Below are 8,200 nucleotides of genomic sequence, written 5' to 3' on the forward strand. Positions count from 1 at the left end.
AATTGTTTTCGTAGAGCTTTTGTCAGCTCATCCCATCTCAGATGGTCTGCCGTTCTGTGGAATCTCCAGTAGAACTCTCGAGCTTTCCCATCGAACAATAAGCTCGCGTTGCTGCAGAGCACCGAAAAATTTCCCTCCAAAGTTTGGTGGGTTAAGGCTTCTACGCGATATAGAAAGTTATCAATAGATAACCCTTCTGGGCATCCATTGAATCGCAGCTTCCAACTGGTTATAATATGTCCCACCTTATCCGGACGGTTCGCTAGATCTGAGTTCGAGAACGCTGACATTGGTCGCGACATTGATGGCCCTTCATCTGGTTGGCGGAAGGACACGGATCGGGGGTCTGGGTTTTGGGCAAACTCGCTGTTTCGGTTTGGCTGAAGGTGCGCTGCTACATTGACCTCAATCAGTTGCCGCATCTGGTCGGCTAACTGTGTTAGCAACTCATTTTGCAACCCTCGCAACTGCTGGGAGACAACCGCCTCTATGGTTTGAGCCATATTAACTGCAGGCTCAGGAGCTATCGGTTGGGTGGCTTGGGGTTGCGACGACATAAGAACTTTGGCGGTCTTGCACTTTGGACACGAACCCTTGGATTTAGCATGAGCCTGGACACAAGTCTTATGAAACTCATGTCCACAACTAGCCTTGGCTAAAGGCGCGCTTGACAATGTCCTGTCACATAGCACACATTTGGAGGAATTAGGCCCCTCGGCTTCCAAGATTGACGAGTCCATTTTAACCCACTAACTTGTTGAATTTAATTTCTGACTACTTTCACAAAAAAACCTAAATAAACGAACCACCATATAATTCTAACCACTCAATAAACCAAATTAGATGAATCGACAAATAAACAATCAAATAAATAAATAAATATATAAATAAATAAATAAATAATAATAATTAATTTCCTAAACTAATAAATATAAATATTAAAATGAATTGGCTCAGTAAATAAAAACAGCTGTGAATGATTATCACATCCCAGAAGTCAACGACCTCCAAATTATGTAATTCTTGTTTCTCTCTTTCACACCTAGAATTGTACCTTGCCTGTAATTCTTATCTATTTGGGGTCAATGAACCCTTTCTCTCCTACCCTGCACTTGCTGTTGCGCTCCCCTTGTCTGGCTACAACTCTTTTACTTGTACAGAGCACTGAATAGCAGATTTTAAATAATTAAAATATTAAAATATAATTAAAGTAAGAGTATTAAATAAATGCAGATTATAAGTCTCATACAAAATGTAAAACAAAATTTATAAAATTTTTAATAACATCAAGCATTCATTAAAAAGCAAAAAAAACAAACAAATAAAATTTACCGATATAAAATTTCACAATATCATAAAAATAATGCCAGCAAGCATAGCTCGATTATAGCAATAAGAACCCAAATTTGCGCGATTAGGCTTGAGGAATAGGGAATATGAAAAAAACGAAAAAAAATTTTGTGCAAGGCTGCTTATCGCAAGTCTGCGACAGTTAGTGCATAAGACAGTTAGTGCAAACCGCGGACAGACGAAGTGAAGGAATTGCACTAATTGCCTCATTAGCATAATCCCCCTCTTCCTGTATTCCTGCGTTTAACACCTCTCTACGTTTGCAGCTAAGCATGTTCGCTATGATGACCATCGTGGTTTGCAGCAATCTTTATAAAAAGATGACCGACGCTGCATACCCTTCGAATGTCGCGAACCTGCTTTTAAATATATTTCATTTATATATATTTTTTTCTTTTGATGACAAAAATACCCACATCTGACCTAATCACCCGTGGTCAAGCGTTTCGTCCAAGGACAAAATACGCTTGCATTTCCTAAGCGTTTGATTAAGCAGGTGCGGATATTTATATGGAATTTTTTAAATTAGGATTAAGATTATTTTCTCTGCCTTTAGTAAGGTCTAACGTGGACAGAGAACAGAATATTTCCATACTCTGTGTTCCTATGCGTTTTACCATTACTGTAGGCAAGATACTCATGTTTGATAGCAACCGGTGGCAACCGTGGCTATGTTTGGTTGTATAGCCCACCACCTGGTTCCTGATCCTTACTATTGTTTGAGGATTTCGGGAGCTTGGGTCACAACAAAAATGTGGCCTTAAAGTTGGGCGCCAAAAATTACGATTCCTAATAACTATAAATGATTATAATTGTAACGAACTCCTACAATCATCTATGGGCGGAGGCGGGTGGTAAAACCTGGGAACCAGCGCACGCTGGAATATCCGGCTTCGGCTCGTCGGCAAGGGGGGTGTTATTTGCCGGTTCCCAAGGGTGCCTCTCCAGGTAGGGATCTAACTTCAAATGCGTGCTCGCGACGAAATATCTACTCTCCGGAAAGAGTCCCGATATCCTAGGATGGTGAGAGATGGGGGGGTTCCCTTCCTGCGCCTTACTTACGAGTCAACCAGGTGTCATGGGGCGACTCTCGCGTGCCCACCCTACCAATGATCGCTCGCTTTCCACATCCTGCGAGCGACCCCTTTCCATGGGTACTCCTACTACCTACTCTCTGCTAGCTGCGGCATAAAACTGATGATTTAAAACATTATAAAATATTTATTCCTACGATAGAACATACATATAAAATTGGATCATGGCAAATGCGTATAAAAAGAACTAAAGCTAATAAAATTTCAATAAATAAACATCAAGGCGTACATATCAGCTTAGAATTGGCTTAGCAAATAGCACAAGTTAAAATTGATAGAATTAAATAAAATTATGAATCAACAATGTAAATCAAAGTGAAAGACTGGGTATTAATAATTATTTTTTTTTCTTTTAAAAACCAAACAAAAAAAATTAAAGGAACCAAAAACACATAGGAAAACTTGTGACTCTTAGAGTCCGCATTGGTCGGGACACCAATGATTAAAAATCAAAACAAAATTGTCACATAAAACAAATTGGCAGGTTTTACTCACTGAGAACTCCTTGCTGCATCCCACGACGAAAGCGCTTTCGGGGGGGGCGGTGAAACAAAGTTTTTATGCCTTACAAATTATTCCCCACTGGGGCGGCACAATTAAATAAAACCACGAAAACAATAACACAATTTGAAGCGACATTGAATTTCCTCTGACTAGCCTTGTTTCCCGATCAAGCCATTAGGAACGTTACGTTAAAACTTTTCTTTGCTTCCTTAAACTTTTTTTTTTTTCCGGGTTTCTTCCGATTTTTTTCTTGTTTTTTTTTCTTGCTTAAATCTTATCCATTTCACTTTGGGTTTACACTGCTTCTCTAATATGGCTCCTTGAAATCACTGGCCAGGGACACTACGGACCGGATCCAAAGCTGGAATATCCATTCAGCCTGGACCTTTTACTGGGACACCTCCGATGTTTTCCTCCCTCCCGTTCTTGAAGATCGCGCTACACTGCGGTTAGCGCCTCCTCTGCGCTCCTCCGTTCGCTCGAACCTAGCTTCGGTTCGAAGCGAACTTGCTGCGATTAGCCTATTTTAGGCCGGGATTTCTTCTCCTTCCTCGGTGCTCCTCCGTCCGCCTTTGGTTGGACTTCCTTAGTTGAGCCACCTGGAGTTCTTTAATAGTGGACACGGAATAGTCCACTCGGACTTTTGCTCGGCCTGCTAAAACTGGGATTCGTGATTCAGTGCTCTTCCCTGACCCTTCAAACACTCACCCCTGGGTTTTCCTCGAGCCACCACTTCCACCTCTACACTCGGTTTACTGACGCCGGTGGACAATTGGGAGCCTTTGAGCGTCCCCAAAATTAATTGTCACAACTGCCGGCGGAATCTTCGAATATTGTTGGTTTTTCTCCCGTGGTTTTGCTGCTTAGCGCCTTGCTGACACGTCTGGCTTGTTGCAGATCTTGCTTGGGAATGATCCCACCCATACCCATAAGCGGACCGACGCCGGATTTTCGGCGGGCTGGCTCCTGGGGTCCACAAATGGCGAACTACCGGAATTCGTTTTGTTCCAGGCGCTCCCCCAATACCTACGCTAAACCTTTTCTCATAGATGGCGCCACCCTCCGCCAACTGCGGCTCATAGGTGTCGCTCCCCGTCATGGCAAGTGCTACAGTCGTTTTCGATGCGTCCACACAAAAGTGTTTAAATGAGTTGTTAATGGTGGGTCCAACAATTCAGGAAGAGCTTTACTCAACTCTTCTTAGATTTCGGCTAAACGAATTCGCTCTGGTGGCCGACATAAAAAAGATGTATCGTCAAGTGATGGTAAATGAAGCAGATCGACGATAACAGTTGATAGTGTGGAGAAAAGACCCGTCTGAGTCCTTGAAATTGTGCAAGCTCAACACCGTTACTTATGCCACTGCACCAGCCCCATTCCTGGCCATAAGGTGTTTGAAGAGGTTGAGTGAATCCGCGAAAAATACATTCCCTCGAGCTGCTAAAGTTATTGGGTCTGACTTTTACGTCGACGACATGTTAACGGGTGCTGGTTGCGTGGAGGAGCTAAAGACAATTAAGTCTGAAGTAACTCAGGTTCTTCAAAACGCTGGGTTTGAATTGAGCAAGTGGTTTTCAAACTCGCCTGAAGTTACTGCATCCGAGAGCACGGTTAAGCCAATAACACTTTCGGACTCAGAGCTGACAAAAACATTAGGAAATGTTTGGGTTCCTAAAGATGATGTATTTAAATTCGAAATTGATATGCCAGTCATGGGTCAAAGGGCGACTAAGCGGAATATTCTTTCGGTGACGTCGAAGCTTTTCGACCCTCTTGGCTTATTAAGCCCGATCCTTATTAAAGGAAAGATCCTGTTACAGGAACTTTGGCTCAATAAGCTAGATTGGGATGAGTCCATTCCACTGCACTTGGAAACCGCATGGAACAAGATTCAGCTTGCCTTGTCACAGTTAGAAGAGATCTCAATACCGAGATTTGTGATGAGTGAGCCAATGTCACCAATTGAAATTCATGCCTTTTCTGACGCATCGATGAGAGCCTATGGAGCCTGCGTCTATATCCGTTGCAAATCTGCAGAAGGTAGTAAAGACTCATTGTTGACAGCAAAGTCGAAAGTAGCGCCGCTCAAGACAAAGACGCTCCCCCGTCTTGAGTTATGTGCCGCTCACCTTCTCGCGGACCTCTGTCGCAAAATAAAACCTCTTATCAAAGCACCGATCGAACGAAGTGTATATTGGTCAGATTCGGAAGTTTGTCTTCATTGGATTCGTTCTCTTCCATCGTCGTTGTCAACGTTCGTATCAAATAGAGTTGCTGAGATTCAAGAGTGGTCAGAGGATAGCACGTGGCGGCATGTACCAACTAAACAGAACCCGGCAGATATTGTGTCAAGAGGTGGAGACGTAAAGGAAACGATAGAATCAATTTGGTTCACAGGTCCATCGTTTTTGACGGAGCCGGAAGATAAGTGGCCAACGAGCCCTCGGTTTGATCCGTCACCAGAGATTTTGCAGATGGAAGCAAAGAAGAGTGCGGTCGGACTGACTGCAATGGTCTCTACCTCATATTTGTTGGAAGTTGTTGAGCTATCAGCGTTTTGATAGCGGCCGAATTAATAGACCAGGTTCAATTTAATATTTAAATTTATTGTGGGTCAATTTAACCCCAAAACAAATTCCGCGGCCGAACCAAAACAATGCCGAATTACAAGTCATAAAAACCTAAGAGCTTGCGCAGAAGCTCAACCAAAGCTCCCCAAAGCGCATACGCTACAAATAACAATAAAGCGCATGCGAAACTGGGAGACAAAACAGAGACGAAAACATGCTGATAACAACAGCTGCAGCTTAGCATTTTATGATTATTTTAAATGCACCTTTTGGTGGCTGCTTGGCCCAACATCCTCCCCTAATGAAGGGTGGGCCTTCAATAGCACTTTTGGAAGGGGCAGCAGTCACATCATTCCAGTGGGTATTCCTTGGGTTGTCTTTCCTAGCATAGAGCGACGACACACCCCGTGATAGCTCACCGCGTCCAGAAATCACCCAGCCAAATCGCGTATTCTGGGCAATGGGAAGCCCGTGACCTAATTGGATTTGACCAGCCGACAATAGGTCAAAGAATAAGCTGGCTCCAATCAACAGGTCCACTCGCTGCGTTTTGTAGAAGTTAGGGTCAGCTAGATCCAAATTGCCAGGAATCTTCCAGCGCGAAGCATCTATGTCCTGGCTAGGTTGATAGTCCGTTATATGTGAAGCTACAACAGCCTCAATTTCCACTGAGTACGTGCTAAGGCGGGACTTCAAGCACACATTAACGGATGCTCCATCCGTATCAAACCCAGCGCCGCCGAAACCTGCCACCGTAGTGGAGCATTTGGAACGGCCAAGCTGAAGTTCATTCGCCAGACTAGATAAGGTGCACTTGTGAGCCGGAATCCAATAAAACTCGGCAAGGCAAGAAGGCTCCAGATCGACCACGAACGAGTACATTGGCTGTTGGCAGGAGCACTAGCTCAGCATTGCGATCCTGGTTCATAACAGGGTTGATTGAGCGGGATGGGTGCGCAACAGTAACGGCACCGAAGGGACGGGAGACTCGTGCGGGTGAAATCTGCCCGCGAGGGTGCAACAAAATATTATGACGGTGATTGCACGTCGAGAAGCGGGAAGCTGAGCATCCACGAGCGAGATGGCCATCCTCCAGACAAACAAAACATCGAGCCAGACGCCGCACTTCGTCGTACCGTTCCTCAATTGTCAAAGCACTAAATTTTGAACAAGAAGGAAGCTCGTGCTCCGAAATGCCACACAGGGCGCATAGAGCAGGACGGGCGTTAATAACCATGCACGAAGATCGGTTATTCCAAGATCTACCTCGGCCCACTTGGTTAGCTGGGGGAGACGCCGCCAAAGAAAACTCGACGCATTCAAGAGTCCGGCACCTTTGCTCCAAGAATCGTGCCATGGACTCCCAAGACGGAATGCTGTCGTTGCTTCCGGCGAGAGTGTCTTCCCACTTGGCCTTTGTGGCAGGATCCAACTTCTGCAGGATAATCTGGATAAGCAAGCATCCTTGGATCTCGGCAGCTGATCCGGAACTCAGAAGAGCCCGCATATGCCCATTGAACCGATCCGATAGCTCCCGCAAAGTAGTAACAGATCCTGGCTCGACCACACGAAGCTGCAGGATCTCATTAATGTGAGACTGAAATATTAAACGCCGATTACTAAAACGATTGCGCAATAGGTCAAGGGCCACATCGTAGTTCGCGTCATTAATTTCCAGAGCTCTCACCGTATCCAAGGCTGACTCGCGCAGGCATGAAATGAGCCACCGGAGCTTTTCCATTTTCGTTAGGTGAGGATGGCTGTCGATCGTGGTCTTAAAAAGGGCGCAGAAATCCGGCCACTCGGCATAGCCGCCGCTGAATGTTGGCATCGGCAACGGTGGCAAGGAGGGGGCTTGCTTGTTTGGCATTGGCGATACACTGGTACCGTCGAGAAGTGTGGAGTGGGCAGCGATTCTAATGGAGCGCTTGGCATCCTCCAACTGAATTTCCACTTCCGCATCAGTCGCCAGCTGCGAGAATCTCCAATACAGATCACTCCCGATCTCGCTAAAATTAAGCTCCTCCAACTCTTCTTGAAGCGCGGTGAACCGCTCACGCAAACGCTTCTCCACCGACTCCAGCGCCATAATGGAAGAATCCTCAGTCCGCGCCGCAGCCTTCACCTTATGATGCAGCGCCTCCATTTCTTGGCAGGCCACCTCTGCTCTTCTCCGCAGCATCCTTTCCCGGTTTGCGGCAGCAGCTCCAATAATCTCAGCTCCAGACTCCATTCTTCAATTAATATGCAACTTGTAGCAACAACAACAAGGGCGTTTTCTTGGCACTTTTAATGCTGATAACAATAATAAACCGGGATGAAATCACGTCGGGGTCACCAATGTTGAGCTATCAGCGTTTTGATAGCGGCCGAATTAATAGACCAGGTTCAATTTAATATTTCAATTTATTGTGGGTCAATTTAACCCCAAAACAAATTCCGCGGCCGAACCAAAACAATGCCGAATTACAAGTCATAAAAACCTAAGAGCTTGCGCAGAAGCTCAACCAAAGCTCCCCAAAGCGCATACGCTACAAATAACAATAAAGCGCATGCGAAACTGGAAGACAAAACAGAGACGAAAACATGCTGATAACAACAGCTGCAGCTTAGCATTTTATGATTATTTTAAATGGTCCGCTCGTTTACATGGTCCGCTTATTAAAGAAGTGTAAAAAAGTA

General features: G+C 45.0%; 1 long non-coding RNA gene across 1 annotated transcript; it reads right to left on the bottom strand.

Moving 5' to 3' along the window:
- Positions 1-3,364: 3,364 nt before the first annotated feature.
- On the bottom strand, positions 3,365-3,784 carry LOC116655634. Its single transcript, XR_004310693.2, has 2 exons — positions 3,657-3,784; positions 3,365-3,600 (listed from the first exon to the last, which is right to left on the bottom strand). It is a non-coding gene; the product is annotated as an uncharacterized LOC116655634 (long non-coding RNA).
- Between the last annotated feature and the right edge of the window lie 4,416 nt (positions 3,785-8,200).

The sequence above is a fragment of the Drosophila ananassae genome (assembly GCF_017639315.1).
Source record: "Drosophila ananassae strain 14024-0371.13 chromosome Y unlocalized genomic scaffold, ASM1763931v2 tig00000112, whole genome shotgun sequence".
Classification (NCBI taxonomy): domain Eukaryota; kingdom Metazoa; phylum Arthropoda; class Insecta; order Diptera; family Drosophilidae; genus Drosophila; species Drosophila ananassae.